At 40.9% G+C, this 22861-nt stretch overlaps 1 pseudogene; it reads left to right on the forward strand.

Annotated features, from left to right (window-relative positions):
• Positions 1–365: 365 nt before the first annotated feature.
• The window catches only part of LOC127673218 (zinc finger protein 208-like), a 109839-nt pseudogene continuing 87343 nt past the window's right edge, over positions 366–22861 (forward strand).

A 22861-nucleotide genomic window follows, 5' to 3' on the forward strand; every position in this document is an offset into this window, starting at 1 on the left:
TTAAGTGAATACCAAGACTTGCTTCACATATTTGAAATAAGTCTCTGTATACCAGTTTAATAAATAAAGCAAAAGAGAGTAATGGATATTTTCATTTCAGTTCTTTTTATTTTATTTTATTTTATTATTTTATTTTGTTTCATTTCATTTCATTTCATTTCATTTCATTTTATTTTATTTTATATTGTTTTGTTTTTTGAAACAGTGTTTCTCTGTATGGCCCTGGATGCCCTGCCCTGGAACTCACTCTGTAAACCAGGCTGGTCTCAAACTCAGAAATCTGCCTGCCTCTGCCTCCCAAGTGCTGGAATTAAAGGCATTCACTACAACTGCCCAGAGTCACAGTAGCTGGCAAAACAGCAACCATGCTGCAAACCACACTTCCCAGAAGCCCTCGGGCTCAGAGGAACATGCCTGCGTCTCTCCCGTCCCCACCACCCGCCCAGCCATTAGGGGTTCAAAGACTAAAATTTCTAGCATGGATCAATATAAGGACCACAACACCCATCATGCCCACCGCAGTGACAGGTAAGTAAGGCCTTCCTCTTGTCCCGCCTCTCCCCGCCACTCACAGCCAATGGGAAGGCTCTGTACTATGGGGTGAGGCACTGTGGGCAAGTCGAGAGTCTAGGGAAGCAGATAGCCTTATGTGCAGTATCTGCTGAGGCTGATAGGTTGGCTGCAGTGCACAAGGTTTTTTTTTTAGGCTATGCCCAGTGCAGATAGCCTTATGTAAAACTGTGCCACAGTCTTTGAGTGGTGTGTGTGTGTGTGTGTGTGTGTGTGTGTGTGTGTGTGTGTGTGTGTTTTGCGACAGGTTTTCTCTATATACCTCTGGCTTTCCTGGAACTCACTTTGTAGACCAGGCTGGCCTATAACTCAGTTTATCACTCTCTCTGCCACCCAAGTGCTAGGATTACAGGCATGCACCACCGCTGCCTGGCTAAAACTCTTTTTAGTAAAAATACATCCTTAATGTTAATAGCCTGGGTCATCCACTGGATCATCCATTCCTGGGTCACACTGATACCTCCAATGCACCTTGAGCAGTGGTCTTTGCAAGCTATTCACCATGATTATGGGAAGAAGACAAGTTCTTTGAGGAAAGCTCAGGCAAGGTATGAAATAAGGTCCTGGTAAGTGCAGTGTCCTGGCTCACAGAGAGGAGGAACAGGCAGCTGACCAGCCTGTCTTGGAATGTTGAGTCCTCCACCCCAGGACTGGGTGAGGTGAGATTCATCTTGGAATCTTATTTCAAATGCTAATGGAGTGGAAACCACACCTGAGATCTTGGAAAGGTCTGGCCCTAGACCTGAAGCACACTTTATCCTGAGGATAGCTAAGACTCACTGGCCAATTCAGGGTGCCAGGCAGACCTGCCAGCCAGACAAAGAGATGAGATCTCCCAGATGTGTTTCTGTGTGTTCACTGTAGCATTGCAGCTTGAATTGTTCTCTGTGTCCTGCTCTGAGCTCTGCTGTTGTGTGCTGTGAGGGGACCTCAGGGAATCTCTGAAATCCAGACATGGTGAGCACAGGATCACTGCCCACAATGGTCAGGTTTGCACTCCCATCGCATTTGTGCCTGTCCTCCAATAACCTCTCCATTTGTACTCACACCCAGCACTGGAGAAGGACACACCATTGCAACTGAATCTGTTCAGCTGCTTTCTCCTCCCCTTTGTGGGCAGTGATCCTGCACTCATCATGACCTGACTCCATAGCTTGCTTGAGAATTCCTCACAGAACTTCCCCTTCATCTTCTGAAATCAAGGTGTATAACCTGTTACTTGAATTGCAGTGCAGGTATAAAGCTGACCAATCAGTGGAAGGAGCCCAGGGTCTTAACATTAAAGAGGGATTTTAGGAAGCACATGTTTTGCTTTATGGTGTCATACAATTCCCTTCCACCAGCTGATAGGTATGAAAGAACCCCGGAAGAAAACCAGGAAACAGATGAGAAACACTGTGGAGCACTATAGTTTGTGAGCACTTCTTTCACAATGGCAATGTGGCAGAAAAACCCCACAGTTGTGGTAGCACAGGTTCTCTTGATAAACATATCTCATAGAGAGAGTGAATTTTTCTGTGTATGTAGGAAGATTTATTATAATGTCTCAGAGACTTTTGTCCCCTTCTTCCAATAATGGCTGTCAGCCAAGGGAAACTTCAAAATCGAGGACTTATCTTCTGATGAAAGGAAGCTGCAATTTCTCTCAACCCAGCATGAAGCCAGAAAACAAAACTCCTGTTTCTGAAATTCACTCTTTAAAGTTACTTGCCTGGGCACCCTTCCACTTGTGGGTCAGATTGATACCTCCACTGCACCTGAGGAATGGGCTATGCAAGCCATTTACCTTGATTACAGGAAGAGGAAGGCAAGTGCTGTGAGGAAAGCTCAAGGAAGGTCTGAATTTAGATCCTGTCAAGTGCAGGGTCATTGCTAACAAGGAGAGTAGCAGGCAGCTGAATAGCCTGAGGTGGAATAGTGGGGTCCTTCCATAGGACTGCTTGGTGTGAAAGTCCTCTTGCAAGGCAGGGCACAAATGCTAAGGGAGTGCGAGCCACTCTTAAGGTTTGGGAAAAACTTTGGCCCTGGACTACAAGCACACTTTAACCTTGGGGAGTGGTCAGGCTTACTGGACAATCCAGACCTCCAGACAGACCTGCCATTCACAGAAAAAGGCGTGATCTTCCGGGTACCTTTCTGAAAGTTCCCTGTGGCTGTCCAGGACAGGATAGTTCACTGTTTCCTGCTCTGAGCTCTGCTGTTCCATGCTGTGCTGTGAGGGGACCTCAAGGAAGCTCTGAAATTGAGACATGGTAAGCACAGGATATCTGCCCACAATGGGGAGTATCAGGTGGCTGAGCAGTGGGTGCTGGGGTGGAGGGTCCTATCAGGGGTTGGATGGGAAACATAAGCTAGATGTGACTCTGTGTGAGGTTTCTAGTGGTACTTCTTACTTTCTCAATAAGGCAGTGTCCTCTGAATATATTCACTATCATGGCTAAATCTTCCCAAATCAGTTGGACCATTGGTTTGTTTGTAGAAACATCAAGGCTGCTTTTTTTGATTCTGCAACACATGTCCAAAACATTTTGTGTTTTACACGGCACATTGAGAGGGCAGGTATGAATCTAATAGTCCCATTTTAACGTGACTTTTTTTTTGCAGTTTTTACAATTCTTTACATGTATAGTGTTTTGAATATTGTGTGGCAAGGGGATTTTTTCTTCAATCTATTTGATATTTTGGATGCTTCATATACCTTAATAGGAATCTTTGTCTTTAGTTTAGAAATTGTTCATTTATGACTTCATTACAACTATTTTCTTGACCTTTGAGCTGATATTCTTCTTCTATTACAGTCAATTGTAGTATTTGCTTTTGGTTTGTTGCAGTGTTCCTGGTTATTTATTGCCTGGAATCTTTTAGATTCCAAATATTTTTTGACCAATAAGTACAGTTACACTATTTATCTTCCTTTCCCTGTTGGGTGTGTGAAACATGCCTCTGCAGTATTCCATGTGCTAGCAATTTCAATGGTCTGCACTCAGGAACTTAGCACCTGCTTAAATCATTACCTGCCTCCATTAACTGCTGCAGTTTTGAGGTGTGCTTTATATACATGGAGCACTAACTTCAGCTGCTCTCTATGTTTGTTCCCTGTTTCTGTTCTCTACACACGCCCCTCTATAGTCTTTCTCTACTCTCATCATGTTCTCTCTGCTCCCTATCTGTGTTCCTGTCTGCAGGCCCTCTTGTGTACCTCTATCCCTTCCCCAGGTTCTCACTCCTGTCCTTTCCATAAAACAACGTCTTTTGTACCAGATCTCTTGCATGTTTTAATTTTTGAGGATCTGCCAAGACAGGACAAATTGGATTACTTGGTGGCATATTTCCCTGGCTTATCTTTATTATGTTCCAATGATGATATATAAGTACCTGGTTTTGGGGCAATAATAGGTCTAGAAACTGGTCTCTGGGTTTGTCTGGTTAGGCTGGTAATTTTATTCCTGAGTACATTTTGTTGTCTGTATTTTTACTGGATGTTGGCTGAGTGTAGCCCCTTTTACTGACCTGTTTTGTGGGTATGTTCAAGAGGGAATGCTTGCAAATGTTGAAAGTTGGGAGAAGTGTCAGGCAGGAAGATATGATCTTAGCAATCCACCAGGAGACATAGTCAGGAGAGAGGGTAAGCTATCACTGGCATTTGTTAGGGACAACTGTGTAAGTTGCATGTGGGATAAAAATAGTGTTGTAAATTTTATAGAAACATACTTTGTTTCCTTGCAGGCATGTTATATGTTTGAACAAGAAGTGTATATTCCTGGCTAATGTAAGGCGAAGGTGTATTCTGAACCATTGTACTTAAGAAAGACATGACTTGCTTTTTGATTTTATAAGATTTGACTTTTGAGATATTGCCTTGAGTGTCAGTTGACACTTTAGACATTTGAACTGTGTAGGAGTTCCTGCAAACTATTAGGATCACTGTAGACTCAATGCATTTTCATCAAGGGATGAACATAAGTGTATAGCATCCCAGATCAGAATGGAATTGATTGGGTCCCCTGGGTATCCCCACACCGTGGGGTTTCAAGTTTCTGCCTGGTTAAGTGCATCCTCTCCCACTGAGACCAGATTTTGGAGTACAGTTAAAGGATACACATTGGAGTCCAGTTACCAGATTCCAAAGATATGCAGCAGCTTTAGGGGCAGCCCATGTTCCAGTTGTTGGAGGACCCTCATGAAGACTAACCTGAACTTCTGCAACTTATGTGCTAGGAGCTCTTCATCCAGCTTTTGGGTGCTATTTAGTTGATGTCTCTGTCTCTCTGTGTCCCCAATAATCCAGGTTAGTTGAGATTTTTGGTCTTCTTGTGGAGTTCCTATCTTCTTCAGCGCCTTCATTCCTTCCTCCGACTCCTTCATACGAGTCCCTCCAGTACATTCAATATTTGACTCTGGATCTCGGCATCTGTTTTAGGCCATTGCTGAGTGGATTCTCTCAATGGATAATTATCAAGGCTCATTTGTGTGAGCATAGCAGAGTATCCATAATAATGTCATGGATTGGAGCTTGCTCTTAAGATGGTTTTTCTGTTAGGCAAGTTTCCCTTGGGCATTCCCTCAGTCTCTGCTCCATGTGTCCCCCTGCATTTCTTTTGGACAAGATAATTATTTTCTTTGTGTCTACTGTGTTGTGATAGAAACAGATCCTTCTGCTTTTATTCTCATCCTCCCATGCAGTCACCATTTGGACTCTGTCCCTAAAATACAGTATAAACATTTGCTATTTCAGTCTAAGCTATTTTGCAAGCCTAGTGGCTTAATATTTTTAATTTTATTCCTTTTGTTTTTGTTTTTCAAATTTTTTTCTCTGTGAAGCCCTTCCTGTCCTGATAGTTGGTATAGAAAGTACAAAAGCCAACTAAAATGCTTTTGCACAATAAGCATATGCTTTTGTGCAACTCTTCATCCACACCTTTAATTTTGAAATTTTGTCAATTACATTGTTTATATTATCTTTCTCAAGATAGCATATCTTCATGATACCAGTACTAGCTGAGGCTTCAGAATCATTGTTTCCAGGTGTATACTACTCTGCCTCACTCTTGTTTTTTTTTTTTTTTCTGGAATTTTTTAATAAATTGTAGTATTTACTCTGTGTGCATGGATATGAATATCATGTATGCCTCATCTTTACTTTTGTCAGAAGATAGTCTCAGAACCCTTGATATTAAAGTAATGGGTAGTTAGTTGTTTATTCCTATGTGTGTGGAAGAAATTGAAAACCATTATGTGGAAGACCAGCAAGAACAATCCACTGCTGAGCTCTCTCCCCTGCCCGCTGTTGCTTATTTATGATCAACATTTTCATTATTAGTATTTTCATCCGTCCATTTGGAACTGTTTAAACATGCATTCAATTTTGGTAAAATTGTATTAATGGTGCAGTTTAAACTAGTGCAGTTCACAGTTCTGCAAATACAGAATTCCAGTGAATGTATAATTGTTTGTAGGAACATAAGTAAAGAACAGTAAGTTCTATATCCTTTTTGTTTCCTTGGTTGATTTTATGCAGGGGCTTGAAGGTCTGCATATATAACTTTCTCTGTCCTGTAACACATTACATAGATCATTCTCATATCTAGCTCAATGACATAAACCTCCCTGTACCTCTGTGATTAAAGACATGAGCAAATATATCCAGCTTGCCCATCATGTTTATAGTTAGTAATTGTTCATACAATTTTTCAGATGTGTGCACAGTATTGTGGATCTGTTTCCTCTGCATCTCCCTCTTAGTTGGCATTTCTCTTGTGTGGCTATATGCTATTTAGAGTGTTCAGAAGCAACACAGGTGAATCGTATAACTCAAGTTGCTTCTAAAATGACAGGGTGACTATATTATAAGTTCTGAGTCATCAAATAAGTGAAGGAAGCACTAGAACTAAGTTAATATATTTTCAACGAAGTATACATTTACTTCACAGTAATATCCATATAATTCTTTCTGTTATACACATATATGGGATAATTTAGGATGCAGTAACTTTGGATGATGTGCTTGTGACCTTCACTGTGGAAGAGTGGGATATGCTGGATTCTTCCCAGAAGAGTCTCTACAAAGATGTGATGTTGGAGACGTACCTGAATCTCACTGCTATAGGTAAGACTGTGAGTTCATTTTCCAAATAAGGAAACAAATGTTTCTTGGTTATTGATGATCTTCTGTTATTTCAATTGCTAACAATAAAGATTGAGCTGAATAAATTGGATTTGCTGAGTTTTCACGATAGCTTTCATAGCGCTGTGAAAATTGACAGAACTTTAATTTTACCTTATTTCTAATAATATATCATTCATTTTCTGCTATGGTCTTTTAGGCTACAATTGGGAAGACCATCATATTGAAGAGCATTGTGAAAATTCTAGAAGGCATGAAAGGTAATTTTCATGTGCAAGCTGATACACTTATGCCTCTGCATAAAAGTTAATATGTTCTGGAAGCCTTGAAAAAAGCAAAAATTAAAAAAAAATCAATTGTTTAGGTATAGCTATAAATATACTCTTTTTGCCAAACTATGTAAAAAAGAATAGTGTAGTGGTGAGACATTAAACTAGATACTGCATTTTATGAGAAACAAAAAATCAAATTTGTGAATGCATTGCAGAAACCTTTCATTTGTTATTCTTCTTTTATTAGATATAGCATGTGTCACAATGAATAAATTTCATGTAACCACAGGGATATTGAAAGAAACGAACTCCATTTTTATTCGAAAAGATTACGAAGATATGTAGCCTTCTGCCTTTGATAGATTTTCTGAATTTCTTAGACATTTGCAATTAATTGGCTTTTGAATTTTACTGGGAAACTCCCCATAATCATATCGTAGAAAACCTTTATGAGGACTACGGACTTGGAAATTTTTTCTGTTTGGCCTGGTTCAGAGTCAAACGTGGTGTAATTTACACCAAAGGAAAAAATTATGAATGCAACCAGTGTTATAAAGCTCTGGGTTTTTCCAGTCTTCTTTAGATAGGTGAAATACATCATAGAGAAATTCCATGTAAAAAAGTATGTTATAATAGGAGCCATGTAATAACCATCACACATATCTTGTGCAACCCCAAAAGAGAGAGATCACCATGAACATATGAATAATAAAACCTTAAGATCTAATGCATCTTCACCATTAGACAAAACTATAATCTTAAATAATATTGATAAAATGATTGATCATGTTAATGAATATTGTAAAGATTCAATAGTGTCAAATATCATTGCAGGCATGTAAGAAGTCATATTGGAGAGAAACCATGTGAATGTAATCAATGTGGTAAAGTCTTAGCAAATCTCAGGAATCTACAAAGACATAAAATGTTACATACTGGAGAGAAACCTTATGAATGTCATCAATGCAGTAAAACCTTTGCAAGACTGAGTTATCTCCAATATCATAAAAGAACACATACTGGAGAGAAACCTTATGCATGTAATCAATGTGGTAAAGCCTTTGCAAAACTGAGTAATCTCCAATGTCATAAAAGAACTCATACTGGGGAGAAACCTTATAAATGTAGTCAATGTGGTAAAGCCTTTGCACAGCAGAGTGCTTTCCAATATCATAAAAGGAAACATACTGGAGATAAACTTTACGAATGCAATCAATGTGGTAAAGCCTTTGCAATACGCAGTCATCTCCAAAGACATAAAAGAACACATACTGGAGAGAAACCTTATGAATGTAATCAATGTGATAGAACCTTTGCAACAACCAGTCATCTCCAATATCATAAAAGAACACATACTGGAGAGAAACCTTATGCATGTAATCAATGTGGTAAAGCCTTTTCAGGTCACAGTAGTCTCCAAACACATAAAAGAACACATACTGGGGAGAAACCTTATGAGTGTAATCAATGTGGTAAAACCTTTGCACAGCACAGTACTTTCCAATATCATAAAAGGAAACATACTGGAGAGAAACCTTACGAATGCAATCAATGTGGAAAAGCCTTTGCAAGACCCAGTGATCTCCAAATACATAAAAGAACACATACTGGAGAGAAACCTTATGCATGTAATCAATGTGGTAAAGCCTTTGCACAGATCAGTACTTTCCAATATCATAAAAGAACACATACTGGAGAGAAACCTTATGCATGTAATCAATGTGATCGAACCTTTGCAACAACCAGTCATCTCCAATATCATAAAAGAACACATACTGGAGAGAAACCTTATGCATGTAATCAATGTGGTAAAGCTTTTTCAGGTCACAGTACTCTCCAAACACATAAAAGAACACATACTGGAGAGAAACCTTATGAATGTAATCAATGTGGTAAAGCCTTTTCACATCAGAGTAGTCTCCAAAGACATAAAAGAACACATACTGGAGAGAAACCTTATAAATGTAGTCAATGTGGTAAACCCTTTGCAACATGCAGTCATCTCCAAAGACATGAAAGAACGCAGGCTGGAGAAGAATCTAATGAATGTAATCATGAATTAAGTGGGAGTTAAGAGGCCATTGGATTAGGATTAAGGTAGAGATTGGTGGTTAGGATTATTTCAACTCTAGAGATGGTTTTTATGATGATTTGGCAAAGAATGTTGCCTATTTCCCTTGTTTGAATAGTCTCCTAGAATTTAAGGTAAAGAGGTTTACATTAATTGCATTGACAAAGGAAGTATCAAAAAACAACCCACATAGAATTTGGCCTGACAATTTTGGTCAAACATAGCAAACTTTTAAAGGAAAAATAGATAAAGGTGGTTTCAAACAGCAAAGCATCACCAGGAAGTTAAATTAGTCTAAATCCTGTTATTAAGGATATTCTATGGTATTAAATATATGGTTACATTAGGACAAGTTTCCATGTAGCTAAGCTTATGGATGTGTAATTGTATAAAACACAAGTGTATCATGTTAGGAATTATTATTACCTGGTAATTGTTTTCCTGCGGACATACGAAGATATATGTTTGTGTCAAAGTCAGAAGGGATAGATTATGTTTGCGATTCTGGGTTTTTAATTTCAGATCTAAAAAGATCCAGGCATGGTGTTTCATGATTTTTACCACAGCATTCAGGAAATGGAGTCGTGGACATCTCTCAGTTCAATGTTAATCTACTGAACAAGTTCTAGGACAGCCAAGCTTAGGCAGTGAATTGTTTGAAAAGTAGAAACTGGTAATAATGTAATAGAAGGGGCCATGTTTCAGCACCAGCAAGCAGCAGAACTCAGCAGCTTTGTCTACGTTGCTCTGGATTTAACGGCAAGATATAAGGGACTAGTGAGACAATTATTGATGAATAGCTGTAGATAAAGAATTAGAGGCTATGGAGAATAAATAAATATCACTGGAGTAAAATCTTCTGGGTAGTGTTTTTGGAGTGACAAAGAAGGTGTGTCAGAGGTCAACAAGTTTGGACCTAGTGGATCAGCTAGACTCAGTCATGTGTAAGAGTCACACAGGTGGTACTGGTTTCAAATGCATGATGTTGTCATGCAGAGCAGGTGAGGCTTGGCATCATTGAGTGAGCATAAGGGAGGCTATTGGTCAAGCTTAGTTGCAGCAGAAGAACCCAGCATAGTGAAGATGCATGTACACTGGGATGAGCAGCAAGAACAAAAGGAAAAGGAGAGTGGAGTCAAACAGAGCTTAGAGTGATACAGAGGGCAAAGCTGGAGAAATGACCCAATCTCTTCGAAGGAGTAGAGATGAGCATGTGTGGATCCTGGATATTGAATCAAGCAGACCCCAAAATTATGTGATGTTAGAATTGTGTGTTACCTGCTCAGGAAAACTGCTCTCCAGGAATAAATACTACACAAAAAATTCTGCTGCATTTAACAAAGCAGAAAGGAGTTGAAGATATGAAGAACACTTTGACAACACATATGGAGATGAAGAGTTTGGAGACTGTTGAGATGGCTTGGGTCTTATTTAATTCCACTATTTCTTCATGCTCCCTTTAGGAATGGTGAAGTGTATACTGTGAATGTGGAGGCATATGATGTGCTTTTATGTTTTTAAACATGATTACATGACAGGATTCATATCTGGAGATTCTTTGTCCTTTGGTCTCTTAACATTTTTGAGACTGCTCTAGATAATGGGGACTTTTGAAGCTGTCACTCATGTATTCTCCATGTTTAAGTATGATCCCCAAAGACTCATTCGTTTGAACAATAATATGAGGACAGGCAGTGGAATGGGGTAATTTAAATATGAAACCTATGTGAGTGGCATTATGCTGTCATGTGGCCTTGTTGGAGGTAGTGCATTGCTGTGTGGTTGGGCTTTGGAATTCCTACAGGTGCTGAAGAACTGAAGGTCCCTGGAAGACAGTCTCTTCCTATTTGCCATTGGATCAAGATGCAGAACTCCCAGCTTCCTCTCCAGCATCAATGTCTGCCTTCAATCCTAGCATTCTTCCTGCTATGATGAAATGGACTAAACCTCTGAAACTGTAAACCAGCCCCAATTAGATGATCGCTTTTATAGGAGTTGTCTTGTTCATTGTGACTTTACATAGCAATGGAAATGATAAGACAGGCGCACTGTGAGTGAATTTAATGCGGTCAAGAATTTGCACAGTTCTGTAGTCTTAATTTCCTTGAAAGAATGTGTTAGAGAGAGACCTCATGAATGTGTTTAGTATAATGAAGCCTTTGTACATCTCTATAGTCTTCATCATTATGAAATTATTCATTCTGTACAGAAATACTTTGCATGTTAGCAATGTGGTAAAACCTTTATGTTATGGGATCCCCTGAGTTCCAACATAATTCAAACACAAGGACATGGCAAATAATAAAAATATTTTGTAGTCAAGTAGTTATTGATTAATTTGGACTAGAAAATATATTTAGAAGCTAATCTGAATCACCCGATCCTGTCCCTGCCCTGAGCCAGAAACTGATATAGATTTCAAAATTAAAAACTATGAACATACATGCTGTTACAGGTATATTTCCCACCAATCGTGATTTTCTACTGTTGTTATTCGATGTCAAATGATACCGAATGTAGGATTATGGTTTATCCTATCGCACCGAGTTGTTCTTTTGTAGTTAGTAACAGGCATTTTATTTTTAGGAATAAACCATGAATAACAGAAATTATGGTTAGGAACAGTCATTATGTTTCAAGGAACAAAAGTAAATGATGAAAGCTTGCTGAATATTGTTAAATTATGCAGGTCCCCTATGACCTGGGACTTGAAATTTGTTTCAATTCATGATTAAATGGAGGTTGGCAACAAAATTGCAGTACTTAGAGCAAGTTTCTTTTGCTTGTTTCCAACATTTGTATATCATAGTAATCTTTAAATATATTATAGAACACATATTGAAGAGAAATTTTATAAATATAATCAGTGTGATACAACATTTTAATAACAGCAATCTCTGAATTCATAAAAGAACATATCCTGGAGAGAAATGGTATGAATGTGCAATTTGGTAAAGAAAGCCTTTGTATGTAGCAGTAATCTTAGAAACCATAAGAAAATGTCATAATGCAGAGAAACATCATAAATGTAGTTAATGGGTTAAAGTTTTGTATTTTCTACGATCTTTATACAAGAGTAAACTCTTTAGCATGTAATTAAACTATTAAAGCCTTTGCTTATCACAGTAGGTTTTGAGAACCTTCACAAATCTGTGATTAAAATTATTTTGGTATGTACTTAGCCAACACACCTATATTGAGTTACTCAAGGTTATTTATTATGTAAAAAAATTGAGAAGTGTCAGCAATAAACTCAAATTTTATGATATCTCTCCAATTTATTTGCACTTGCATGCTCATTTTTACATACAAAGGCCACTAATTTGTATTTTCTTTTTTAGTTATTCATGTATCCAACAACTTTGCTGACAGTGTTCATCAGCTCTAGCAATTGCCTTTGTGAAGTTTTGATTCACTTATGGAAACTAACATATCAGCTGCAAAGAAAGATAATTTTACTTCCTCCTTTCTAATTTATATTATCTTCCTCTCCTTCAGTTTTATTACTCTACCTAACTTTTACATAATATATTGAATAGATAGTTATAGAGAGAATGGAACATCATGTCTAGTTTAGGCATTAGTGGAATTAATTTGAATTTCTCTCCAGTTAATTTAAGGTTGGCTCTAGACTTGCTGTAAAGTGACATTTGTATGTTCAGGCATGCCACTTTTATCCTTATTCTCTGCATGAATTTTATCATAAAGTGGTGTTGAATATTGTCAGAGAATTTTACATCATCTCATGAGATGATCAGTTCTTCTTTGTTCTTACATTTTAATTCCGTTATGTTGAATCATCACTGTGTTTCTTGAATGAAGCCTTCCTCATTGATCACAGTGGATGATCTTCTGATGTGATTTGTATTTTATTGTATTTTATTTGTTTTTTCTCTTAAGTATTTTTGCTTCTATTGTTTTATGGAAAATTGGTCTGTAATTCTGTTTTATTGCTCAATCTTTACTGACAGGATATAGGAGTCATCATGGGTTCAGAAAATAAATTGCCTAACATTTCTTTTGCTTTTATTTTGTTAAATACACTGACATGTGTTCTTGTTAAAACCTCTTTGAAAGCCTTGTTGAATTCCACCCTAAAACTCATGTCCTTTGATTGTATTTGTGGCATATTTGTGATGAATTCTATTTTCCTAGTTTATGTCTGTTGAAGTTGGTTCTCTTAGTTTCATTTATTTTTGGTATATGGAATCTATAGAGGAAATTATCCATTTCTTTTAGAATTTCCAATTTGGTGGAGTGCACCCTTTTTAAAACTATGTCATTACCATTCTCTGGATTTCTTAATTTTCTGTTATTTTATCTCCAATTTCATTTTAGATTTCATAAAATCGTATATTCTTTATCTTTTAATAAAGGTTTGCTTATCTTCTCAAATAAAAGACTCAAAAGACTAACTCCATGTTTCATTAATTCTTTGAATTGTTCCTCTTCTATTTTATTGATTTCAGCCCCCAAATTTATAATCTCTTGATGTCTCCTCCTTGTTTTCATTACTGCCTCATTTTCTTCTGTTGTAGTCTTTAAAGTATGCAGTTAATTTATTAGCATGAAAGCTCTGAAATTTTTTTCATGTAGGCATTTTGTTCTGTGAACTTTCTTCTTAGCTCCACTTTCATGTTCTTTATATTCCATGAGACTGTGCATGTTGCATATTCATTTCCATTGAACTCTAGAAAGTCTCTAATTTCTTCCTCTATTTCTGTGTAGACCCATTTTCTCTTACACAATTAGTTATTAGTCAGTTAGCTGTCCTTCCTCACCTCCTACAGCACTGAAACATCAAGGGGTTTTTGGCACAGGTGACGTCTTTTGTCTGATCATATAGTGTGGGGACTCCTGGGTCTGGTGCAGTCAAGGACATGAGGAGCCCAATTTCTAGGAGCCACTCTCGGGGCTGTCTTGTTGCTCTCTGGGATGGAGTTTGTCCTTGCTCATCAGAAGGCTCCTTTCCTCCCCGTGGATATGAGAGGTAGCAATGGCACACCAGCCATCTGTGTCTTGACTGTGGCGAAAAGATAACCTGACCACGATGTGGAGGGCTTGCCTAAGTCTATGAACCCACAGGAAGCAGACGCATCAGAACTGGAAGTGACCATTTGAAGTACGTGACTGTACTACACCTAGAAGTGGCAGTGATGTGACAGGCAGTGCCTGGCCATAATCGGACGTGAGTGTACATCACAGGAAGTGGCTCGCTTTAAGAGGAAGTGCCCATTCAATGGCTGTAAGTGACCACCACTGTCATAGGAAGTGGCTGTGTCTTGACAGAATGTGACTGTGATATAACTGGATGTCATCGTACACCACAGGAAGTGGCTTTAATGTCGTTAATATCCTTTTTGAGCACTAATGTCTTTTTCAGAGCTGCCAGTTCAGCTTTCTGGGCTGACATTCCTGCTGGGTGTGGTTCTGCCCATGTGATCTCGGTATTTGACACCACCATTGTCCCAGCTTACCACTGTCCATTCTGAATGAGGCTGCTGCCTTTCGTGAATCTCGTTACCCCTGCATCTATCTGAGCAGCCATACAGAGGCTCATCCAGTGAGGTCTGGGTGTGGCAGCAGGTCAGTTGGGAAGTTATCCTGGGGGCATTCAAGGAGAGAGGCTGGCAATGAGACGTTCTGCCATGATCTTTAACCAGGAGGTCAATTGGTCATCAGTAATTGGAAATGAACACAAATCATCCATCGATCAGTATTCAGTCAGGGGCCAATCAAATGTCCACCTGCCAATCAGTCACTTGATTGGTGATCAATAACAGACAGGCAGTCGATGACCAGCCAGTAATGAGTTGCCAATCTGTCAAGGAATCAATGATCAATAAATAGTAACCAATTGATTGAATATTAATCAATGATCAATATTTAACATATGATGAATCAATCGATAATTTATCAACAATCAATATAATTTAACAACTGACAATTACCCAATTACTTTGGTCTTCACTGAATCAAAAACTGACTCAATTGATTGCTGATTGATTGTGAACTGCAGGTTCGTGACTGACTCTAGGTTGATTGATTGATTAATTGGTGTCACATTGACCATTGGCTTATGACAGGAGCCCTGGTCTGAGTATGCATTCCCCAGGTCTACAACGATCAGCTAAAGTTGGTAGAGTAAGGCCCTTTTCAGCAGTGTCTTAAATAATCTGAATTTTTCAAGTTCAATAAGAAGTCCTGCATTTTTATTTTGATTCTGTTGCCACTGATAATTCGTTTATAAACTGATGAAGAGACTCTATCTGTAAGTTTTAGTAAGACATAATGTTGAACTTTATCAACAAAAGCTGGTGGGTTTCCATTTTACTTTTAGGGTAACCCTGGTCTTGTGGTGTGGGCACTTTTGATTCTCAGGGCCCCCTTATCTCCTTTTTAGGCATCACTCATGGTCTTCTGATTTGGCCTTGGCTGACAACAGGATCTTTCCCAGGTCTCCAGTTTGTTGCTTCTGTCCTCCCTTCTGTGTCTCCTCTGCAGTCTGTCCTCCATTAAATACTCTCTTTGTCACTCTCCTTAAAACTCTTAGACAACTCTTTCTTAACTACTCCACCCTCTGGGGCTTTGTCTTCATAGCTGGTGTTCCCTGACTGACAAAATCTCAACCGGTCGCTGCCTTTGCTTCTGGTGATTCAGGGTTCATGGGTGTGTATTGTCAAAAATGTCTCCATGACCCTCTCTAAAAAATCTGTAGGGATTTTATTTTCTCTCTTCCTAATATTATTCACTCTGGACAAATTTGTGAGCCATTTTGTGGCCACCTTGAGACCTGCCAGCAGAGATGGATGGTGGACAAAAGGCCTCCTCTTACCATCAATGGTGTTGCAATCCCAGTCTGGGTGAGTTAGGGTAATGCAAGCATATTGGGGGAAGTCTCTGGGGGGCCAGGAACCATCTCTTGGCCTTTTCTGTGCTCAAGGGACCCTGGGAAATATGGTAGACGTAGACTGCCTTACATTAATACGTCCATCAAGTCAAAATCACTCATTCAAGTCATCTCTTCAAAATCTCTAGGAGAGGTTACTCCTTAAATTCACATTTTCAAAGTCATCTTGTTCTGAGAAATGCAAACACAGCAAATAAAACACAAATTAACTTTCCCTGTCTATCACACATACAGGAAACAACCAGAAAGTGGCACTCACTAGAAAGGCCACAGGGTCCCCCATGGAGGAACTAGAAAAAGGACACAAGAAGCTGACGGGTTTTGTAGCCCCATAGGAGAAGCAACAATATGAACCAAGCAGTAACCCCAAAGCTCCCAGGGACAAAACCACCAACCAAAGAATACACATGGAGGGATCCATGGCTCCAGCCACATGGCACCAGTCTCATTGTCACAGGGTAGGGGAATACCAGGTCAGGGAAGCAGGAGTGGGTGGGTTAGTGAGCATGGGGAGGGGGGAGGGATTAGAGGGATTTCAGAGGGAAAATGAGTAAAGGGGAGAACATTTGAAATGTAAATAAAATATACATATAAACATATGAATATATAATATAAAATATATAAAAATATAAATAAATTTAAAAATAAAAAAAAATTAAAAAAAGCACTGGGAAGCAGAGGTAGGTGGATATCTGAGTTTGAGGCCAGCCTGATATACAGAGTGAGTTCCAGGACAGCCAGGACTAAACAGAGAAACCCTGTCTCAAAAAAAAAAAAGAAAGCAAAAAAATAAATGTAAATAAGAAAATATCTAATAAAAAATTCTTTAAACAAAACACACATTACCTCTCATTGTGACCACCTTGAATGGATCAAGGTCAATTCACAAGAATCTTAATCATTGCTGTTGTTTGATAAAACACTGTCAGGAGAACAGGTTTATTCCAGCTCACGGTTCACAGTAAAGTCCCTCATGGTGGGCAATGCCACTCTGAAGTGTGAAGCAGCTGCTCACTCACATCAGGTGTGTAAATAATCAGGACACCAAGAGCAATGAACGCCTGCTGCTGCTCAGCCCCTTTCCACACACTGCCCCGGATTCTAGCCAGGGAATGGTGCCGCCCACAGTGGGTGGGGCTTCCCACACCAGTTAAGATAACAAGGCAGTCCCTTACAGCCACGCCCCGAGGCACCTCCCCCTTGTTAGGATTCTGTCTAAGCTCCACCCCACAGTTACCTGGCAACACGAATCCCCTAAATCAAAATGTATGGAAAAACATAATTCCTGTCTACCAGTAGGGCTTTCTTAAAAGTTAATTAAATGTGAATATTAGATCAACATTTTAGCTCCTGGTTCACAGTCAATGCTGAAAAATATTTGTTAGAGGTATAGAGGTTCCTTTTTTAAATTTAATTTAATTTAAATTTATTATTTTATTTTATTTTTATTTTATTATATTATATTATATTTTATTTTATTTTACTTTATTTTATTTTTGGAGACAGTGTCTATGTGGCTCTGGCTGTCCTGGAACTCATGTAGACCACAGATCTATCTGCCTCTGTCTCCAGAATGCTGAGATTAAAGGCAAGCGCCACCAGGCCTGGCCATAGAGGTTTATTATTCTCTCAGGCATTTCCATGCAGAGCTCAGTTCTTAATTTCAAAAGCTCAGCAGGCCCGATCCCTGGCCTGTCTATTCCTGTTCCAGAACAACCCATCCATTCCTAGACTGTGTGAAGGTCTCCTATGTCGCAGGCGTTGCATCGGAACTGGTGGTGTTTCAGACATGGCTGTCACCATGGCGGCAGCTTGGACTGGTCTCCCACCACTCTCTGCCCTGCTAGGACTTCTGAACACATGTGTGTGTGTATGTGTGTGTGTGTGTGTGTGTATGTGTGTGTGTGTGTGTGTGTGTGTGTGTGTGTGTGTGTGTGTGGTGTTGGAGGTGTTGGCGACGGCCTTGGAACACAGCCTCAGCAGAGCAGCACTTGACTGAGAGACGTCCGACTGATCATGCCGGAGCCGTGAGTTCTGGGATGCACTCTATTCCCACCTTGGAACAGACCAGGCAGTGTTGCTGACTGAACTGTGTTTAAGGTCGGCCAATGGTCAAACCTGTGTGCCAGCAGGGACCTTTCTTCTGCAGGAGGGGAACCTGGTCACAGTGTAACGAGTAAGTCCCATTCCGAGTGTGTATGTGTGTACATTGTGTGTGCAGAATGACTGCCACTCAATGCCACTGTGGGACTTCACACTCAGGAGATTTGTGAATCTTGAGGCTTCTCTGCTGACAAATATTCATCAAGGACACACCTTGTGCCTGTGTTTCCATCGGGGTGTGTACAGAAAGCAGATGCTGTGAGATTTGTTGAGGAGGGCCCCCCTTCCCGCCCCCGAGTGAGGCTGTTTAGAAAGGTGTGAGATCGGGGCCACACAAGATGAAACAATAATTTGTGGTTCAGGGGCAGCCACTGTGTTACCAGATCCGGCCCTCACAACACAATCATCATGGCAAGCTTTCAGTGCATACTTGTGGGAAGTCCACCTGAAAGGACCTTTAGCTAAGGGACTTTCCTGCTCGTGTGTGTGTGTGTGTGTGTGTGTGTGTCTGTGTATGTCTGTGTGTGAGTGTGTTGATTTGTGTGTGTGTTAGTGTGTGTTTGTATGTGTTTGTGTGTGTGGTTTTGTGTGTGTTTGTATGTGTTTGTGTGTGTGGTTTTGTATGTGGTTTTGTGTGTGTTTGTGTGTGTGTGTTTTTATGTGTGTTTGTATGTGTGTACTTGCATTTGTGTCTGCATTTGTGTGTGTGCTTGTGTGTGTGTTTGTGTGTGAGTTTGTGTTTGTGTGTGTACATGTGAGCACGTATGCGTTTGCTGGGAAGAAATCAGAAGAAACACTACCTTCTTTAGCTGACTTTCCTTTTTTCTCTCATTCTCAGGGTTCCCATGGATCACACTCAGCAGAAGTCTGGAAGCAGTGGGTGTGCAGTGAGGTTTTGTGGGTCTGTTATATGGGGCAGATGGCAAAAAGGAAAGAAACTGGAGCAGATGTGGGTACTTGGGACAGTGAATTCAAGATATAAAGATTCATGTTAAGCAACACACTGGGCAACAACTCAGATTGTGTGAGGACAAAGATCCTAAGCAATATAGACCTTCTACAAATAAGTTTGTGGAACACTATATGGAACAAAAAAGGAAATGATAGAAAAGAGAAAGCACTGTGTACCATTATTTTGTGAGAAAACGATGTAGGGAAAGAAGAAAAATTTACCCAAAATAATCTAGGCATCAAAGAGTGTGTTAATGGGTGTGTCAGCACACCTAATCCTCATGAGAACACCGAATGTTGAATTAGACAAAGGGGCACCTGTTCTTAAGTCAAGATTTGAAACAATGAATAGCTATAATCCAATAATCCATCAGTAATAAATACCAGTCAATCTTGCAGGTCATTTCTCTCACTGGGCATCAGGTGAGTGGGCAGACCCTCTGATTTCTTTCCTACTTCTTGATAATAATAGTTGGAGGGAGGAGGTTAGGGGACTACCGCAGCCTCTGTAGGTAGAGGAACACAAGTCCACTGGCAGAGTTAGACGGCATAAGAATGCACAGACAAGGCTGAGGACCAAAAAAGGAGAGAATGCCTTCAATCCACTGAGACATCAAAGATTTTGGCAAATGCTTGAAATTTCTGCTCCCTGGATCTCAGCTCTCCCATTATCTTGTAGAGATTTGGGCATGTAAGCAGCTAGATATTTTGTCTGCCTACCTATACAGGCTTATGGTAACATCAAAGATGGCCTGGCCAGGCTTGTTAACAACTGCACAGGGTACAACGTGGCTTAGGAGCCCCCAATCATGCAGCTACAGAAAACAGGAAAAATGGCACAGTCCCCAAGCACCCATATGCAGTGTTCATAATCAGATGCCCTGTCATGAATTCTAGGCTCATGACTATGGATTACATAGTTGTCTATTGCAAACCATCATCAAAAGATTGAACAATTCATCCAACTGAAAGACTAAAACAATCCTGAGTTGGAAAAAGTACACAGTCCATAATCCTGACAGTTCTTTGGCTGAATTGGAGATATGTCTGACACCCAATCTGCTGATTCAGGAAGCTTACAGTGTGTCATTCTCAGAGACATGGTTCTCAGAGGAGATCTGAGAATGTAAGATGTCAAAATAATATTTTGCTCTGAGTTGCTATAGTCTGATAGCCACTGTACCTAGAACAACAAACTGGCATTGACAGTTGTATATCTTTACAGTTTTGCCTTGAGGATATATTATGCTTGAAGTCCTGTGTCATAACTAAGATAGAAGGGACCTTGATCATATGTGTCTTCCAATAAATAACATATTAATAATCTAAAGTGCACAGTATGTAGAAATTTCCTAGAGAGCAGAAGGTGTCAATCAATTTCAACTCACTGGTAACCAACCCATAAGGGCAGCAGAGGACTGAAAATAAATCCTACTAAAATTTAGTATTCTTCTAATTCAGTACAATTCTTAGGAATCTAGTGGTGTAGGGAACACAGAAACATTATTTACAAGGTGGAAGATAAGACATTGTACTTGGCCAATCCCACTACAAAGAAAGAAGCACAAAAGTTAGTGTGCCTATTAGAACTCTGGAGACACCACAATCCTCACTTGGATTTGTTACCCAGCCAGGATTCCAAGTTGCCAAGAAAGCTGACACTCTGACTGAGAGATGAAAACAAAGGTTATAGTGTATTCTCTGTATTCCATGCTCTGTCAGTCAGGCTGTGAGAGACCCATCACACCAGACACTCCCCAACAATTGTGTGTCCAAATTTGTCAACAGATGTCCAAATTATCCATTTCCTAAACAGCTCTCATCTGTCCCTCAGTCACTTCCAACCAATTCTATAACTGAATTAATCACAGTGTACCACACCCGACTGCCTCTAAGTGTATTCAAATCTAACAACACCCCATTACGCCATGCAGATCCTATTTTCCAGGAGATGAGTGTTTTCTGGAGAGAGATAATGACCACCAAGCCTGAGCATGGATAGTGATCTCTAGCCTGGTCTCTAGAGTCCTTCCTTGCATGGGAAGGATATAGCTGGGAAGCCCTATGTGGCCATATAGTTACAAATTTCATATTCTCATGGAAAAGATAATTTTTTGGCCAGAATGTTAAGAATCCTAATTGCAACCTCAAAATCAATCTAGAATTAGCTCACCAGTGATCCTCATCTGGAGGCTCAGAGATACAAGTTTCTCACCTGGATCTTGGAGAGGAGATTTTGAAGCATGGAGTCTGTGAATTCCAGAAGATTAAGACAAGGAGATCTCTGAGTTCAGGATCATCTGGAATTAAAGTCACAGTAGCACATTGCTTTAGTAGTCTCTGCTGGAGACTGACAGCCTTTAATCTGGGCCAAGTCCCCATCTGGAGACTGACAGCCTTTAATCTGGGCCACACCCCCTTCTGGAGACTGACAGCCTTAAATCTGGGCCACACCCTCTCCTGGAGACCTACATGAGGACATTGGAAGAAGGCAGACACTCTTCTCTGCCTGCTAGCCTCATGGGACTGAGCGACTGCTAGATCCTTGGACGTCCATCCATGGTTGCTGACCATGGTTGGGGAGTTGGACTGCAGACTGTGAGTCCTTGAGAAACTCCCTAAATATATAGAGACCACCCATGTGTTCTGTGACTCAGAAGAACCCTGACTAATAAAAGCATTGTGATGAGAAAGTGGGGAATTGTGATGGGACAGTGGGGCACTGTGATGGGACAGTGGGGCATTGTGATGGACAATGGGGCACTATGATGGACAGTGGGGCACTGTGATGGGGCAGTGGGGTACTGTGATGGACAGTGGGGCACTGTGATGGACAGTGGGGCACTGTGATGGACAGTGGGGCACTGTGATGGACAGTGGGGCACTGTGATGGACAGGGGGGCAGTGTGATGGGACAGTGGGGCACTGTGATGGGACAGTGGGGCACTGTGATGGACAGTGGGGCACTGTGATGGGACAGTGGGGCACTGTGATGGACAATGGGGCACTGTGATGGACAGTGGGGAACTGTGATGGACAGTGGGGCAGTGTGATGGGACAGTGGGGCACTGTGATGGATAGTGGGGCACTGTGATGGACAGTGGGGCACTGTGATGGACAGTGGGGCACTGTGATGGACAGTGGGGCACTGTGATGGACAGTGGGGCAGTGTGATGGGACAGTGGGGCACTGTGATGGATAGTGGGGCACTGTGATGGACAGTGGGGCACTGTGATGGACAGTGGGGCACTGTGATGGACAGTGGGGCACTGTGATGGACAGTGGGGCAGTGTGATGGGACAGTGGGGCACTGTGATGGGACAGTGGGGCACTGTGATGGACAGTGGGGCACTGTGATGGACAGTGGGGCACTGTGATGGACAGTGGGACACTGTGATGGGACAGTGGGACACTGTGATGGACAGTGGGGCACTGTGATGAACAGTGGGGCACTGTGATGGACAGTGGGGCAGTGTGATGGTCAGTGGGACACTGTGATGGACAGTGGGGCACTGTGATGGACAGTGGGGCACTGTGATGGGCAGTGGGGCACTGTGATGGACAGTGGGGCACTGTGATGGACAGTGGGGCACTGTGATGGGACAGTGGGGCAGTGTGATGGACAGTGGGGCATTGTGATGGACAGTGGGGCAGTGTGATGGGACAATAGAGCACTGTGATGGACAGTGGAGCACTGTGATGGACAGTGGGGCACTGTGATGGACAGTGGGGCACTGTGATGGGACAGTGGGGCACTGTGATGGGAGAGTGGGGCACTGTGATGGACAGTGGGGCACTGTGATGTACAGCGGGGCACTGTGATGGGACAGTGGGGCAGTGTGATGGACAGTGGAGCACTG

The sequence above is a fragment of the Apodemus sylvaticus genome, chromosome 22 (assembly GCF_947179515.1).
Source record: "Apodemus sylvaticus chromosome 22, mApoSyl1.1, whole genome shotgun sequence".
Taxonomy (NCBI): domain Eukaryota; kingdom Metazoa; phylum Chordata; class Mammalia; order Rodentia; family Muridae; genus Apodemus; species Apodemus sylvaticus.